General features: G+C 63.6%; 4 non-coding genes across 4 annotated transcripts; all 4 read left to right on the top strand.

Moving 5' to 3' along the window:
- The first annotated feature begins 1,848 nt into the window (after nucleotides 1–1,848).
- On the top strand, nucleotides 1,849–1,967 carry LOC142867691 (5S ribosomal RNA). The gene has a single exon (XR_012917048.1). It is a non-coding gene; the product is annotated as a 5S ribosomal RNA (ribosomal RNA).
- Nucleotides 1,968–5,500: 3,533 nt separating this feature from the next.
- On the top strand, nucleotides 5,501–5,619 carry LOC142867733 (5S ribosomal RNA). Its single transcript, XR_012917090.1, has one exon. It is a non-coding gene; the product is annotated as a 5S ribosomal RNA (ribosomal RNA).
- Nucleotides 5,620–9,138: 3,519 nt separating this feature from the next.
- Nucleotides 9,139–9,257, top strand: LOC142867690 (5S ribosomal RNA). The gene has a single exon (XR_012917046.1). It is a non-coding gene; the product is annotated as a 5S ribosomal RNA (ribosomal RNA).
- A 3,520-nt stretch (nucleotides 9,258–12,777) lies between these two features.
- Nucleotides 12,778–12,896, top strand: LOC142867689 (5S ribosomal RNA). Its single transcript, XR_012917045.1, has one exon. It is a non-coding gene; the product is annotated as a 5S ribosomal RNA (ribosomal RNA).
- Nucleotides 12,897–15,309: the final 2,413 nt, after the last annotated feature.

Here is a 15,309-nt window from a genome sequence, read left to right as displayed (position 1 = left end):
GGGGGTTTGGAGGAGCAACTGATGCCCTTTGCACTTTGGGTAGCAAGTGTCTGAGGTGTCTCTGAGCCCTGCGCCATGTCGGGGGGTGGGGTGGGGGGGTGGGAGGTCGGGGGGGGGTGTGGAGGAGCAGGAGGAGGAGGAGGAGGAGGTGGGAAGGGCCGTGGCCTGCAGTCGTGTTCCCGGGGTGGCTTCTTCCACAGGCTGCTTGGCCTGGGCTCCCTGCACCTGGGCCTTTGGAGGACTGGCCCTGTGCTTGCCAACGCTTCCCCTGCAGGGACCCAGAGCTGGGAGGTTGCATCTCTCAGCCCTGGGTCGGGCAGAGCCCCAGCGGGCCATGCCCACAACCTCTCTCAGCACGGGTCCCCCAGAAGGCTCCTTTGGGACCAGGATTCTCTTGCGGGTGACTCTTTAAGGTCTGGCCCCTGGATGGAGGGGCACCAGGAGTAGAGGAGCAGGAAGGGGAAGGGGGTGGCCATGCGAGGGGACACTTTCAGGCCAAGTCCCAGCTTCAGCCTGATCCTCCTGGGAACCCCGGGGTGTACGTCACACCTCCTGGTTGTCCCGCTCTGAGACAAGGGCTCTGAGACAAGGAGCCGGGCTTCGCATTCCCCCAGCAGCCAGTCGTGGGCTGAGGACACCTGGGGCGTTGGGAACTCCCTGGCTTCTCCTTGGCTTAACATCTGGAGCTGCTTGTGAATCGTGCCGCCACACACACCCGAGTGCAGGTGTCTTCTGCACAGACTGCGGGCCTCGCTCTTCTGAATGCCGCTAGCTCGCCACCCACCCACGGGTGAACCTGGTCAGGGTACTTTCTCTCGGGGGCAGACTCTGATCCTGGCGGGCTACCGGTGTTTCTGTTTGCTCGTTTCTTTCTTCCATTTCGGGAAAGGCTTCCTTACTGGGTGTGGAAATCTCCTATGCCTTTCCTCGCCTATTCTGTCAGCTTTAAAATTCTCTTTCAGTTGCCACCCTCACAGATGGATTAGGAAACTCTTTCCGGTGCACTCATTAGTGAAATGACCTCAATGAAGCTGGAATCCAATATCTAATCGCCGATTTTTAGCGAGTCCACACGCCAGGGTGGTCGGGGTCCAATGCAGCCCCGGCCAGGCCCAGGCCCCTTGGACTGGGCCACAGGAGGACACAGAGGAGGGTCCCGGCCCCCACGGTCGCGTTGCCGGCAGTTCTCCAAGGGCTTGGGCGTTTTCCAGAGGTAGGAGATGGAGGGGACTGATTTCTTCAGCGCCCCACAAACCACGCCACCCCACCCATGGGACACATCCCTAGAGAGAGAGAGAGACGCCCCATACACTCGCTCCCCTCCCCCATGCGCTGTGCCCCAGCCCCGGCCCGGGGGAATAGGCGGCAGCCCACCCACAGGGTGGGGGGCGCAGCTGAAAGGGGTTGTCGGGGATGGCGGCCCCTGCCTGGGGTCAAAGGGCGGGCGACCCGCGCGTGCGCAATCGGCGGCGGCGGCGGCGGCGGCCACGAGCGGGGGGTGGGCCAGGCGAGGAGAGGAAGGGGGCTGGAAGGTCTCCACCTTGGCGAGTCCAGCCGTGGAGGCGCATCTTGTGTGAGTGTGAGTGAGTGAGTGTGAGTGTGAGTGTGTGTGTGTGTGTGTGTGTGTGTGTGTGTATAGAGAGACAGCCCCCCACCCCGGCCCGCCGCTCCCTGCCCGCCCCGCCCCGCCCCGCCCCGCCCCGCCTGTCACCCCCGTCCCTCGGAGCCCGCCGGACCCGGCCGGTGAACTCAACAGGCCCGGCCCGGTGCGGGTCAGCGCCGGCGCGGGGCCTGGGGCGGGGGGAGGAGGCGGCGGGGAAGCGCAGAGAGGCTCGGCTTCTTGAGCGGGGCAGGGGCCACACCACCCTGAACGCGCCCGATCTCGTCTGGTCTCGGAAGCTAAGCAGGGTCGGGCCTGGTTAGTACTTGGATGGGAGACCGCCTGGGAATACCGGGTGCCGTAGGCTTCTTCTTTTTTTTTTTTTTGTTTTGCCTCTTGTTCTGTCCCCTTTCTGGGAGCGAGTCGGCGGCCCGGGGTGGGGGTCACCCCCACCCTCAGCGCCCGCCACGGTGCCTGGCGCCCCAGCCCGCACCGTGGGGCCTCCTCTTGTCCCAAGCCGCGACACCGCCGTCACGCGGCAGCATGCGTGGCTTCTGGACTGTCAGGTCTCAGACCAAAGGTCTGCTCTGTGGGAACCGACACGCTGGAGGAAACCTTGAGAGTCTGAGAGGGGAGGGAGTTCCAGAAGAAGGCCAGGATGTCATTTTGAGGGAGTATGTGACCAGAACTCGTCCCGTTGCTTTTGGGGTTCTATGGGCTACACGTAGGAATCTTTGGTGGTGGCACCTGATGTTGGGGGATCCGGAGTCACACCCAGACCTGCTCCACAGGCCTCCTTTTACTTTTCTCTTCGGATTCATTATGTTTAAAAAGTGTCTCTTATCTCTATGATTGCATTTTCTTTTCTCTCTCTTTTCAAGCAGATGATGGGAGTCCAAGTATTAAGGTGACATGTGTTGCCCGTGCCCCCCTCCCCCCTGTGTTCTTATTCATTTACCTCTGATGTTGTTCCAGCGTATTGTGGGGGTACCAATGTTAAGGTCGGGTACGTTGCCCTCTCCCAGCCTCCCCCCTCGGGTCAGAGCCTCAAGTGCGCCCATCCCCCAGTCGGTGCGCACCCACCCCGTTCCTAATGGAGGTGTATGCCCATCCCCTCCCCCCACCCGCCCGACACCCACCCGATGAAGGTGATTCCTCTGTGTCCACTTAGGTGTCCATCGGTTCGTACCCATTTGCTGGTGAGCGCGAGCACGTGGTGCTCGTGTGTCCATTCTTGGGCTACCTGGCTTACTGGAACGGGTTCCAGCTCTGGCCAGGAGAACCACGAGAGGTGCCCTCTCACCGCTGCTCCTCCTAGCTGAATAGCACTCCGTGGTGTCCACGCGCCACATTTCATTTACGCACTCGTGGGTCGATGGGCACTCGGGTCGCTTCCAGGTCTTTGCGATTGTGACTTGTGCCCTGACTCTAACCCTAACCCTTACCCAGCCCGTCTCCTCCTCGGCCCCTGCCTGACTGACTCCTTCCCGCCCGGCCTGTCACCTGTCACCGTCCTCTGCCCCTGCCTGACACGCTCCTCCCCGCCCGGGCCGTCACCGTCCTCGGCCCCTGCCTGACGGGGCTCCTCCGTCGCCTGGGCCTTCCAAGGGCTTGGTGTGGACGCTGGTTCCAGGACGCCCTCCCAGGGACCCGGTAGCAGGGCGGCCGCAGCGTCTCGCGCCACCCAACCGTCCGCCGGCCGGCGGCCGGCGCTAAGTGGCCTGCGGGGGACGTGCCCCCACTGTGGGGCGGGCGCCCAGCCTGGTGTCTTCTCTGAGGCCCCGTGGCTGCTTTTCCCCCCCGCAAGGGGAGAGCCGCGGAGGTGGGGACCGCCTCCTCGTGGGGACGTACACCCAGCTCTCCACGTCGGATTCCGGGGCTCTCTGTCCTGCCAGAAGGCCCAGCTGGCCTGCGGGTCCTTAGAGTGGCAAAAACATCCGAAAACTGAGATTGAGGGTCCGGTGGTTGTCTGCACTTTTGTGCTGGGCACCCCAGGGAGGCCCGGGGGCTGGCTGGACAACGCGGTCTGCTGGGCAGGGGGGGGGTTTGGAGGAGCAACTGATGCCCTTTGCACTTTGGGTAGCAAGTGTCTGAGGTGTCTCTGAGCCCTGCGCCATGTCGGGGGGTGGGGTGGGGGGGTGGGAGGTCGGGGGGGGGTGGAGGAGCAGGAGGAGGAGGAGGTGGGAAGGGCCGTGGCCTGCAGTCGTGTTCCCGGGGTGGCTTCTTCCACAGGCTGCTTGGCCTGGGCTCCCTGCACCTGGGCCTTTGGAGGACTGGCCCTGTGCTTGCCAACGCTTCCCCTGCAGGGACCCAGAGCTGGGAGGTTGCATCTCTCAGCCCTGGGTCGGGCAGAGCCCCAGCGGGCCATGCCCACAACCTCTCTCAGCACGGGTCCCCCAGAAGGCTCCTTTGGGACCAGGATTCTCTTGCGGGTGACTCTTTAAGGTCTGGCCCCTGGATGGAGGGGCACCAGGAGTAGAGGAGCAGGAAGGGGAAGGGGGTGGCCATGCGAGGGGACACTTTCAGGCCAAGTCCCAGCTTCAGCCTGATCCTCCTGGGAACCCCGGGGTGTACGTCACACCTCCTGGTTGTCCCGCTCTGAGACAAGGGCTCTGAGACAAGGAGCCGGGCTTCGCATTCCCCCAGCAGCCAGTCGTGGGCTGAGGACACCTGGGGCGTTGGGAACTCCCTGGCTTCTCCTTGGCTTAACATCTGGAGCTGCTTGTGAATCGTGCCGCCACACACACCCGAGTGCAGGTGTCTTCTGCACAGACTGCGGGCCTCGCTCTTCTGAATGCCGCTAGCTCGCCACCCACCCACGGGTGAACCTGGTCAGGGTACTTTCTCTCGGGGGCAGACTCTGATCCTGGCGGGCTACCGGTGTTTCTGTTTGCTCGTTTCTTTCTTCCATTTCGGGAAAGGCTTCCTTACTGGGTGTGGAAATCTCCTATGCCTTTCCTCGCCTATTCTGTCAGCTTTAAAATTCTCTTTCAGTTGCCACCCTCACAGATGGATTAGGAAACTCTTTCCGGTGCACTCATTAGTGAAATGACCTCAATGAAGCTGGAATCCAATATCTAATCGCCGATTTTTAGCGAGTCCACACGCCAGGGTGGTCGGGGTCCAATGCAGCCCCGGCCAGGCCCAGGCCCCTTGGACTGGGCCACAGGAGGACACAGAGGAGGGTCCCGGCCCCCACGGTCGCGTTGCCGGCAGTTCTCCAAGGGCTTGGGCGTTTTCCAGAGGTAGGAGATGGAGGGGACTGATTTCTTCAGCGCCCCACAAACCACGCCACCCCACCCATGGGACACATCCCTAGAGAGAGAGAGAGACGCCCCATACACTCGCTCCCCTCCCCCATGCGCTGTGCCCCAGCCCGGGCCCGGGGGAATAGGCGGCAGCCCACCCACAGGGTGGGGGGCCCAGCTGAAAGGGGTTGTCGGGGAGGGCGGCCCCTGCCTGGGGTCAAAGGGCGGGCGACCCGCGCGTGCGCAATCGGCGGCGGCGGCGGCGGCCGGCCAGGAGCTGGGGGTGGGCCAGGCGAGGAGAGGAAGGGGGCTGGAAGGTCTCCACCTTGGCGAGTCCAGCCGTGGAGGCGCATCTTGTGTGAGTGTGAGTGAGTGAGTGTGAGTGTGAGTGTGTGTGTGTGTGTGTGTGTGTGTGTGTGTATAGAGAGACAGCCCCCCACCCCGGCCCGCCGCTCCCTGCCCGCCCCGCCCCGCCCCGCCCCGCCCCGCCTGTCACCCCCGTCCCTCGGAGCCCGCCGGACCCGGCCGGTGAACTCAACAGGCCCGGCCCGGTGCGGGTCAGCGCCGGCGCGGGGCCTGGGGCGGGGGGAGGAGGCGGCGGGGAAGCGCAGAGAGGCTCGGCTTCTTGAGCGGGGCAGGGGCGCCCTCCGCCGTCTAGGGCCACACCACCCTGAACGCGCCCGATCTCGTCTGGTCTCGGAAGCTAAGCAGGGTCGGGCCTGGTTAGTACTTGGATGGGAGACCGCCTGGGAATACCGGGTGCCGTAGGCTTCTTCTTTTTTTTTTTTTTGTTTTGCCTCTTGTTCTGTCCCCTTTCTGGGAGCGAGTCGGCGGCCCGGGGTGGGGTCACCCCCACCCTCAGCGCCCGCCGCGGTGCCTGGCGCCCCAGCCCGCACCGTGGGGCCTCCTCTTGTCCCAAGCCGCGACACCGCCGTCACGCGGCAGCATGCGTGGCTTCTGGACTGTCAGGTCTCAGACCAAAGGTCTGCTCTGTGGGAACCGACACGCTGGAGGAAACCTTGAGAGTCTGAGAGGGGAGGGAGTTCCAGAAGAAGGCCAGGATGTCATTTTGAGGGAGTATGTGACCAGAACTCGTCCCGTTGCTTTTGGGGTTCTATGGGCTACACGTAGGAATCTTTGGTGGTGGCACCTGATGTTGGGGGATCCGGAGTCACACCCAGACCTGCTCCACAGGCCTCCTTTTACTTTTCTCTTCGGATTCATTATGTTTAAAAAGTGTCTCTTATCTCTATGATTGCATTTTCTTTTCTCTCTCTTTTCAAGCAGATGATGGGAGTCCAAGTATTAAGGTGACATGTGTTGCCCGTGCCCCCCTCCCCCCTGTGTTCTTATTCATTTACCTCTGATGTTGTTCCAGCGTATTGTGGGGGTACCAATGTTAAGGTCGGGTACGTTGCCCTCTCCCAGCCTCCCCCCTCGGGTCAGAGCCTCAAGTGCGCCCATCCCCCAGTCGGTGCGCACCCACCCCGTTCCTAATGGAGGTGTATGCCCATCCCCTCCCCCCACCCGCCCGACACCCACCCGATGAAGGTGATTCCTCTGTGTCCACTTAGGTGTCCATCGGTTCGTACCCATTTGCTGGTGAGCGCGAGCACGTGGTGCTCGTGTGTCCATTCTTGGGCTACCTGGCTTACTGGAACGGGTTCCAGCTCTGGCCAGGAGAACCACGAGAGGTGCCCTCTCACCGCTGCTCCTCCTAGCTGAATAGCACTCCGTGGTGTCCACGCGCCACATTTCATTTACGCACTCGTGGGTCGATGGGCACTCGGGTCGCTTCCAGGTCTTTGCGATTGTGACTTGTGCCCTGACTCTAACCCTAACCCTTACCCAGCCCGTCTCCTCCTCGGCCCCTGCCTGACTGACTCCTTCCCGCCCGGCCTGTCACCTGTCACCGTCCTCTGCCCCTGCCTGACACGCTCCTCCCCGCCCGGGCCGTCACCGTCCTCGGCCCCTGCCTGACGGGGCTCCTCCGTCGCCTGGGCCTTCCAAGGGCTTGGTGTGGACGCTGGTTCCAGGACGCCCTCCCAGGGACCCGGTAGCAGGGCGGCCGCAGCGTCTCGCGCCACCCAACCGTCCGCCGGCCGGCGGCCGGCGCTAAGTGGCCTGCGGGGGACGTGCCCCCACTGTGGGGCGGGCGCCCAGCCTGGTGTCTTCTCTGAGGCCCCGTGGCTGCTTTTCCCCCCCGCAAGGGGAGAGCCGCGGAGGTGGGGACCGCCTCCTCGTGGGGACGTACACCCAGCTCTCCACGTCGGATTCCGGGGCTCTCTGTCCTGCCAGAAGGCCCAGCTGGCCTGCGGGTCCTTAGAGTGGCAAAAACATCCGAAAACTGAGATTGAGGGTCCGGTGGTTGTCTGCACTTTTGTGCTGGGCACCCCAGGGAGGCCCGGGGGCTGGCTGGACAACGCGGTCTGCTGGGCACGGGGGGGGGTTTGGAGGAGCAACTGATGCCCTTTGCACTTTGGGTAGCAAGTGTCTGAGGTGTCTCTGAGCCCTGCGCCATGTCGGGGGGTGGGGTGGGGGGGTGGGAGGTCGGGGGGGGGTGTGGAGGAGCAGGAGGAGGAGGAGGAGGAGGTGGGAAGGGCCGTGGCCTGCAGTCGTGTTCCCGGGGTGGCTTCTTCCACAGGCTGCTTGGCCTGGGCTCCCTGCACCTGGGCCTTTGGAGGACTGGCCCTGTGCTTGCCAACGCTTCCCCTGCAGGGACCCAGAGCTGGGAGGTTGCATCTCTCAGCCCTGGGTCGGGCAGAGCCCCAGCGGGCCATGCCCACAACCTCTCTCAGCACGGGTCCCCCAGAAGGCTCCTTTGGGACCAGGATTCTCTTGCGGGTGACTCTTTAAGGTCTGGCCCCTGGATGGAGGGGCACCAGGAGTAGAGGAGCAGGAAGGGGAAGGGGGTGGCCATGCGAGGGGACACTTTCAGGCCAAGTCCCAGCTTCAGCCTGATCCTCCTGGGAACCCCGGGGTGTACGTCACACCTCCTGGTTGTCCCGCTCTGAGACAAGGGCTCTGAGACAAGGAGCCGGGCTTCGCATTCCCCCAGCAGCCAGTCGTGGGCTGAGGACACCTGGGGCGTTGGGAACTCCCTGGCTTCTCCTTGGCTTAACATCTGGAGCTGCTTGTGAATCGTGCCGCCACACACACCCGAGTGCAGGTGTCTTCTGCACAGACTGCGGGCCTCGCTCTTCTGAATGCCGCTAGCTCGCCACCCACCCACGGGTGAACCTGGTCAGGGTACTTTCTCTCGGGGGCAGACTCTGATCCTGGCGGGCTACCGGTGTTTCTGTTTGCTCGTTTCTTTCTTCCATTTCGGGAAAGGCTTCCTTACTGGGTGTGGAAATCTCCTATGCCTTTCCTCGCCTATTCTGTCAGCTTTAAAATTCTCTTTCAGTTGCCACCCTCACAGATGGATTAGGAAACTCTTTCCGGTGCACTCATTAGTGAAATGACCTCAATGAAGCTGGAATCCAATATCTAATCGCCGATTTTTAGCGAGTCCACACGCCAGGGTGGTCGGGGTCCAATGCAGCCCCGGCCAGGCCCAGGCCCCTTGGACTGGGCCACAGGAGGACACAGAGGAGGGTCCCGGCCCCCACGGTCGCGTTGCCGGCAGTTCTCCAAGGGCTTGGGCGTTTTCCAGAGGTAGGAGATGGAGGGGACTGATTTCTTCAGCGCCCCACAAACCACGCCACCCCACCCATGGGACACATCCCTAGAGAGAGAGAGAGACGCCCCATACACTCGCTCCCCTCCCCCATGCGCTGTGCCCCAGCCCCGGCCCGGGGGAATAGGCGGCAGCCCACCCACAGGGTGGGGGGCGCAGCTGAAAGGGGTTGTCGGGGATGGCGGCCCCTGCCTGGGGTCAAAGGGCGGGCGACCCGCGCGTGCGCAATCGGCGGCGGCGGCGGCGGCGGCCACGAGCGGGGGGTGGGCCAGGCGAGGAGAGGAAGGGGGCTGGAAGGTCTCCACCTTGGCGAGTCCAGCCGTGGAGGCGCATCTTGTGTGAGTGTGAGTGAGTGAGTGTGAGTGTGAGTGTGTGTGTGTGTGTGTGTGTGTGTGTGTATAGAGAGACAGCCCCCCACCCCGGCCCGCCGCTCCCTGCCCGCCCCGCCCCGCCCCGCCCCGCCCCGCCTGTCACCCCCGTCCCTCGGAGCCCGCCGGACCCGGCCGGTGAACTCAACAGGCCCGGCCCGGTGCGGGTCAGCGCCGGCGCGGGGCCTGGGGCGGGGGGAGGAGGCGGCGGGGAAGCGCAGAGAGGCTCGGCTTCTTGAGCGGGGCAGGGGCCACACCACCCTGAACGCGCCCGATCTCGTCTGGTCTCGGAAGCTAAGCAGGGTCGGGCCTGGTTAGTACTTGGATGGGAGACCGCCTGGGAATACCGGGTGCCGTAGGCTTCTTCTTTTTTTTTTTTTTGTTTTGCCTCTTGTTCTGTCCCCTTTCTGGGAGCGAGTCGGCGGCCCGGGGTGGGGGTCACCCCCACCCTCAGCGCCCGCCACGGTGCCTGGCGCCCCAGCCCGCACCGTGGGGCCTCCTCTTGTCCCAAGCCGCGACACCGCCGTCACGCGGCAGCATGCGTGGCTTCTGGACTGTCAGGTCTCAGACCAAAGGTCTGCTCTGTGGGAACCGACACGCTGGAGGAAACCTTGAGAGTCTGAGAGGGGAGGGAGTTCCAGAAGAAGGCCAGGATGTCATTTTGAGGGAGTATGTGACCAGAACTCGTCCCGTTGCTTTTGGGGTTCTATGGGCTACACGTAGGAATCTTTGGTGGTGGCACCTGATGTTGGGGGATCCGGAGTCACACCCAGACCTGCTCCACAGGCCTCCTTTTACTTTTCTCTTCGGATTCATTATGTTTAAAAAGTGTCTCTTATCTCTATGATTGCATTTTCTTTTCTCTCTCTTTTCAAGCAGATGATGGGAGTCCAAGTATTAAGGTGACATGTGTTGCCCGTGCCCCCCTCCCCCCTGTGTTCTTATTCATTTACCTCTGATGTTGTTCCAGCGTATTGTGGGGGTACCAATGTTAAGGTCGGGTACGTTGCCCTCTCCCAGCCTCCCCCCTCGGGTCAGAGCCTCAAGTGCGCCCATCCCCCAGTCGGTGCGCACCCACCCCGTTCCTAATGGAGGTGTATGCCCATCCCCTCCCCCCACCCGCCCGACACCCACCCGATGAAGGTGATTCCTCTGTGTCCACTTAGGTGTCCATCGGTTCGTACCCATTTGCTGGTGAGCGCGAGCACGTGGTGCTCGTGTGTCCATTCTTGGGCTACCTGGCTTACTGGAACGGGTTCCAGCTCTGGCCAGGAGAACCACGAGAGGTGCCCTCTCACCGCTGCTCCTCCTAGCTGAATAGCACTCCGTGGTGTCCACGCGCCACATTTCATTTACGCACTCGTGGGTCGATGGGCACTCGGGTCGCTTCCAGGTCTTTGCGATTGTGACTTGTGCCCTGACTCTAACCCTAACCCTTACCCAGCCCGTCTCCTCCTCGGCCCCTGCCTGACTGACTCCTTCCCGCCCGGCCTGTCACCTGTCACCGTCCTCTGCCCCTGCCTGACACGCTCCTCCCCGCCCGGGCCGTCACCGTCCTCGGCCCCTGCCTGACGGGGCTCCTCCGTCGCCTGGGCCTTCCAAGGGCTTGGTGTGGACGCTGGTTCCAGGACGCCCTCCCAGGGACCCGGTAGCAGGGCGGCCGCAGCGTCTCGCGCCACCCAACCGTCCGCCGGCCGGCGGCCGGCGCTAAGTGGCCTGCGGGGGACGTGCCCCCACTGTGGGGCGGGCGCCCAGCCTGGTGTCTTCTCTGAGGCCCCGTGGCTGCTTTTCCCCCCCGCAAGGGGAGAGCCGCGGAGGTGGGGACCGCCTCCTCGTGGGGACGTACACCCAGCTCTCCACGTCGGATTCCGGGGCTCTCTGTCCTGCCAGAAGGCCCAGCTGGCCTGCGGGTCCTTAGAGTGGCAAAAACATCCGAAAACTGAGATTGAGGGTCCGGTGGTTGTCTGCACTTTTGTGCTGGGCACCCCAGGGAGGCCCGGGGGCTGGCTGGACAACGCGGTCTGCTGGGCAGGGGGGGGGTTTGGAGGAGCAACTGATGCCCTTTGCACTTTGGGTAGCAAGTGTCTGAGGTGTCTCTGAGCCCTGCGCCATGTCGGGGGGTGGGGTGGGGGGGTGGGAGGTCGGGGGGGGGTGGAGGAGCAGGAGGAGGAGGAGGAGGAGGTGGGAAGGGCCGTGGCCTGCAGTCGTGTTCCCGGGGTGGCTTCTTCCACAGGCTGCTTGGCCTGGGCTCCCTGCACCTGGGCCTTTGGAGGACTGGCCCTGTGCTTGCCAACGCTTCCCCTGCAGGGACCCAGAGCTGGGAGGTTGCATCTCTCAGCCCTGGGTCGGGCAGAGCCCCAGCGGGCCATGCCCACAACCTCTCTCAGCACGGGTCCCCCAGAAGGCTCCTTTGGGACCAGGATTCTCTTGCGGGTGACTCTTTAAGGTCTGGCCCCTGGATGGAGGGGCACCAGGAGTAGAGGAGCAGGAAGGGGAAGGGGGTGGCCATGCGAGGGGACACTTTCAGGCCAAGTCCCAGCTTCAGCCTGATCCTCCTGGGAACCCCGGGGTGTACGTCACACCTCCTGGTTGTCCCGCTCTGAGACAAGGGCTCTGAGACAAGGAGCCGGGCTTCGCATTCCCCCAGCAGCCAGTCGTGGGCTGAGGACACCTGGGGCGTTGGGAACTCCCTGGCTTCTCCTTGGCTTAACATCTGGAGCTGCTTGTGAATCGTGCCGCCACACACACCCGAGTGCAGGTGTCTTCTGCACAGACTGCGGGCCTCGCTCTTCTGAATGCCGCTAGCTCGCCACCCACCCACGGGTGAACCTGGTCAGGGTACTTTCTCTCGGGGGCAGACTCTGATCCTGGCGGGCTACCGGTGTTTCTGTTTGCTCGTTTCTTTCTTCCATTTCGGGAAAGGCTTCCTTACTGGGTGTGGAAATCTCCTATGCCTTTCCTCGCCTATTCTGTCAGCTTTAAAATTCTCTTTCAGTTGCCACCCTCACAGATGGATTAGGAAACTCTTTCCGGTGCACTCATTAGTGAAATGACCTCAATGAAGCTGGAATCCAATATCTAATCGCCGATTTTTAGCGAGTCCACACGCCAGGGTGGTCGGGGTCCAATGCAGCCCCGGCCAGGCCCAGGCCCCTTGGACTGGGCCACAGGAGGACACAGAGGAGGGTCCCGGCCCCCACGGTCGCGTTGCCGGCAGTTCTCCAAGGGCTTGGGCGTTTTCCAGAGGTAGGAGATGGAGGGGACTGATTTCTTCAGCGCCCCACAAACCACGCCACCCCACCCATGGGACACATCCCTAGAGAGAGAGAGAGACGCCCCATACACTCGCTCCCCTCCCCCATGCGCTGTGCCCCAGCCCGGGCCCGGGGGAATAGGCAGCAGCCCACCCACAGGGTGGGGGGCCCAGCTGAAAGGGGTTGTCGGGGAGGGCGGCCCCTGCCTGGGGTCAAAGGGCGGGCGACCCGCGCGTGCGCAATCGGCGGCGGCGGCGGCGGCCGGCCAGGAGCTGGGGGTGGGCCAGGCGAGGAGAGGAAGGGGGCTGGAAGGTCTCCACCTTGGCGAGTCCAGCCGTGGAGGCGCATCTTGTGTGAGTGTGAGTGAGTGAGTGTGAGTGTGAGTGTGTGTGTGTGTGTGTGTGTGTGTGTGTGTATAGAGAGACAGCCCCCCACCCCGGCCCGCCGCTCCCTGCCCGCCCCGCCCCGCCCCGCCCCGCCCCGCCTGTCACCCCCGTCCCTCGGAGCCCGCCGGACCCGGCCGGTGAACTCAACAGGCCCGGCCCGGTGCGGGTCAGCGCCGGCGCGGGGCCTGGGGCGGGGGGAGGAGGCGGCGGGGAAGCGCAGAGAGGCTCGGCTTCTTGAGCGGGGCAGGGGCCACACCACCCTGAACGCGCCCGATCTCGTCTGGTCTCGGAAGCTAAGCAGGGTCGGGCCTGGTTAGTACTTGGATGGGAGACCGCCTGGGAATACCGGGTGCCGTAGGCTTCTTCTTTTTTTTTTTTTTGTTTTGCCTCTTGTTCTGTCCCCTTTCTGGGAGCGAGTCGGCGGCCCGGGGTGGGGGTCACCCCCACCCTCAGCGCCCGCCGCGGTGCCTGGCGCCCCAGCCCGCACCGTGGGGCCTCCTCTTGTCCCAAGCCGCGACACCGCCGTCACGCGGCAGCATGCGTGGCTTCTGGACTGTCAGGTCTCAGACCAAAGGTCTGCTCTGTGGGAACCGACACGCTGGAGGAAACCTTGAGAGTCTGAGAGGGGAGGGAGTTCCAGAAGAAGGCCAGGATGTCATTTTGAGGGAGTATGTGACCAGAACTCGTCCCGTTGCTTTTGGGGTTCTATGGGCTACACGTAGGAATCTTTGGTGGTGGCACCTGATGTTGGGGGATCCGGAGTCACACCCAGACCTGCTCCACAGGCCTCCTTTTACTTTTCTCTTCGGATTCATTATGTTTAAAAAGTGTCTCTTATCTCTATGATTGCATTTTCTTTTCTCTCTCTTTTCAAGCAGATGATGGGAGTCCAAGTATTAAGGTGACATGTGTTGCCCGTGCCCCCCTCCCCCCTGTGTTCTTATTCATTTACCTCTGATGTTGTTCCAGCGTATTGTGGGGGTACCAATGTTAAGGTCGGGTACGTTGCCCTCTCCCAGCCTCCCCCCTCGGGTCAGAGCCTCAAGTGCGCCCATCCCCCAGTCGGTGCGCACCCACCCCGTTCCTAATGGAGGTGTATGCCCATCCCCTCCCCCCACCCGCCCGACACCCACCCGATGAAGGTGATTCCTCTGTGTCCACTTAGGTGTCCATCGGTTCGTACCCATTTGCTGGTGAGCGCGAGCACGTGGTGCTCGTGTGTCCATTCTTGGGCTACCTGGCTTACTGGAACGGGTTCCAGCTCTGGCCAGGAGAACCACGAGAGGTGCCCTCTCACCGCTGCTCCTCCTAGCTGAATAGCACTCCGTGGTGTCCACGCGCCACATTTCATTTACGCACTCGTGGGTCGATGGGCACTCGGGTCGCTTCCAGGTCTTTGCGATTGTGACTTGTGCCCTGACTCTAACCCTAACCCTTACCCAGCCCGTCTCCTCCTCGGCCCCTGCCTGACTGACTCCTTCCCGCCCGGCCTGTCACCTGTCACCGTCCTCTGCCCCTGCCTGACACGCTCCTCCCCGCCCGGGCCGTCACCGTCCTCGGCCCCTGCCTGACGGGGCTCCTCCGTCGCCTGGGCCTTCCAAGGGCTTGGTGTGGACGCTGGTTCCAGGACGCCCTCCCAGGGACCCGGTAGCAGGGCGGCCGCAGCGTCTCGCGCCACCCAACCGTCCGCCGGCCGGCGGCCGGCGCTAAGTGGCCTGCGGGGGACGTGCCCCCACTGTGGGGCGGGCGCCCAGCCTGGTGTCTTCTCTGAGGCCCCGTGGCTGCTTTTCCCCCCCGCAAGGGGAGAGCCGCGGAGGTGGGGACCGCCTCCTCGTGGGGACGTACACCCAGCTCTCCACGTCGGATTCCGGGGCTCTCTGTCCTGCCAGAAGGCCCAGCTGGCCTGCGGGTCCTTAGAGTGGCAAAAACATCCGAAAACTGAGATTGAGGGTCCGGTGGTTGTCTGCACTTTTGTGCTGGGCACCCCAGGGAGGCCCGGGGGCTGGCTGGACAACGCGGTCTGCTGGGCACGGGGGGGGGTTTGGAGGAGCAACTGATGCCCTTTGCACTTTGGGTAGCAAGTGTCTGAGGTGTCTCTGAGCCCTGTGCCATGTCGGGGGGTGGGGTGGGGGGGTGGGAGGTCGGGGGGGGGTGTGGAGGAGCAGGAGGAGGAGGAGGAGGAGGTGGGAAGGGCCGTGGCCTGCAGTCGTGTTCCCGGGGTGGCTTCTTCCACAGGCTGCTTGGCCTGGGCTCCCTGCACCTGGGCCTTTGGAGGACTGGCCCTGTGCTTGCCAACGCTTCCCCTGCAGGGACCCAGAGCTGGGAGGTTGCATCTCTCAGCCCTGGGTCGGGCAGAGCCCCAGCGGGCCATGCCCACAACCTCTCTCAGCACGGGTCCCCCAGAAGGCTCCTTTGGGACCAGGATTCTCTTGCGGGTGACTCTTTAAGGTCTGGCCCCTGGATGGAGGGGCACCAGGAGTAGAGGAGCAGGAAGGGGAAGGGGGTGGCCATGCGAGGGGACACTTTCAGGCCAAGTCCCAGCTTCAGCCTGATCCTCCTGGGAACCCCGGGGTGTACGTCACACCTCCTGGTTGTCCCGCTCTGAGACAAGGGCTCTGAGACAAGGAGCCGGGCTTCGCATTCCCCCAGCAGCCAGTCGTGGGCTGAGGACACCTGGGGCGTTGGGAACTCCCTGGCTTCTCCTTGGCTTAACATCTGGAGCTGCTTGTGAATCGTGCCGCCACACACACCCGAGTGCAGGTGTCTTCTGCACA

This window comes from Microcebus murinus, unplaced genomic scaffold (genome assembly GCF_040939455.1).
Source record: "Microcebus murinus isolate Inina unplaced genomic scaffold, M.murinus_Inina_mat1.0 scaf019_hap2_Mmur4.0, whole genome shotgun sequence".
Taxonomy (NCBI): domain Eukaryota; kingdom Metazoa; phylum Chordata; class Mammalia; order Primates; family Cheirogaleidae; genus Microcebus; species Microcebus murinus.
This window is presented reverse-complemented; position numbering and strand designations above follow the sequence as displayed.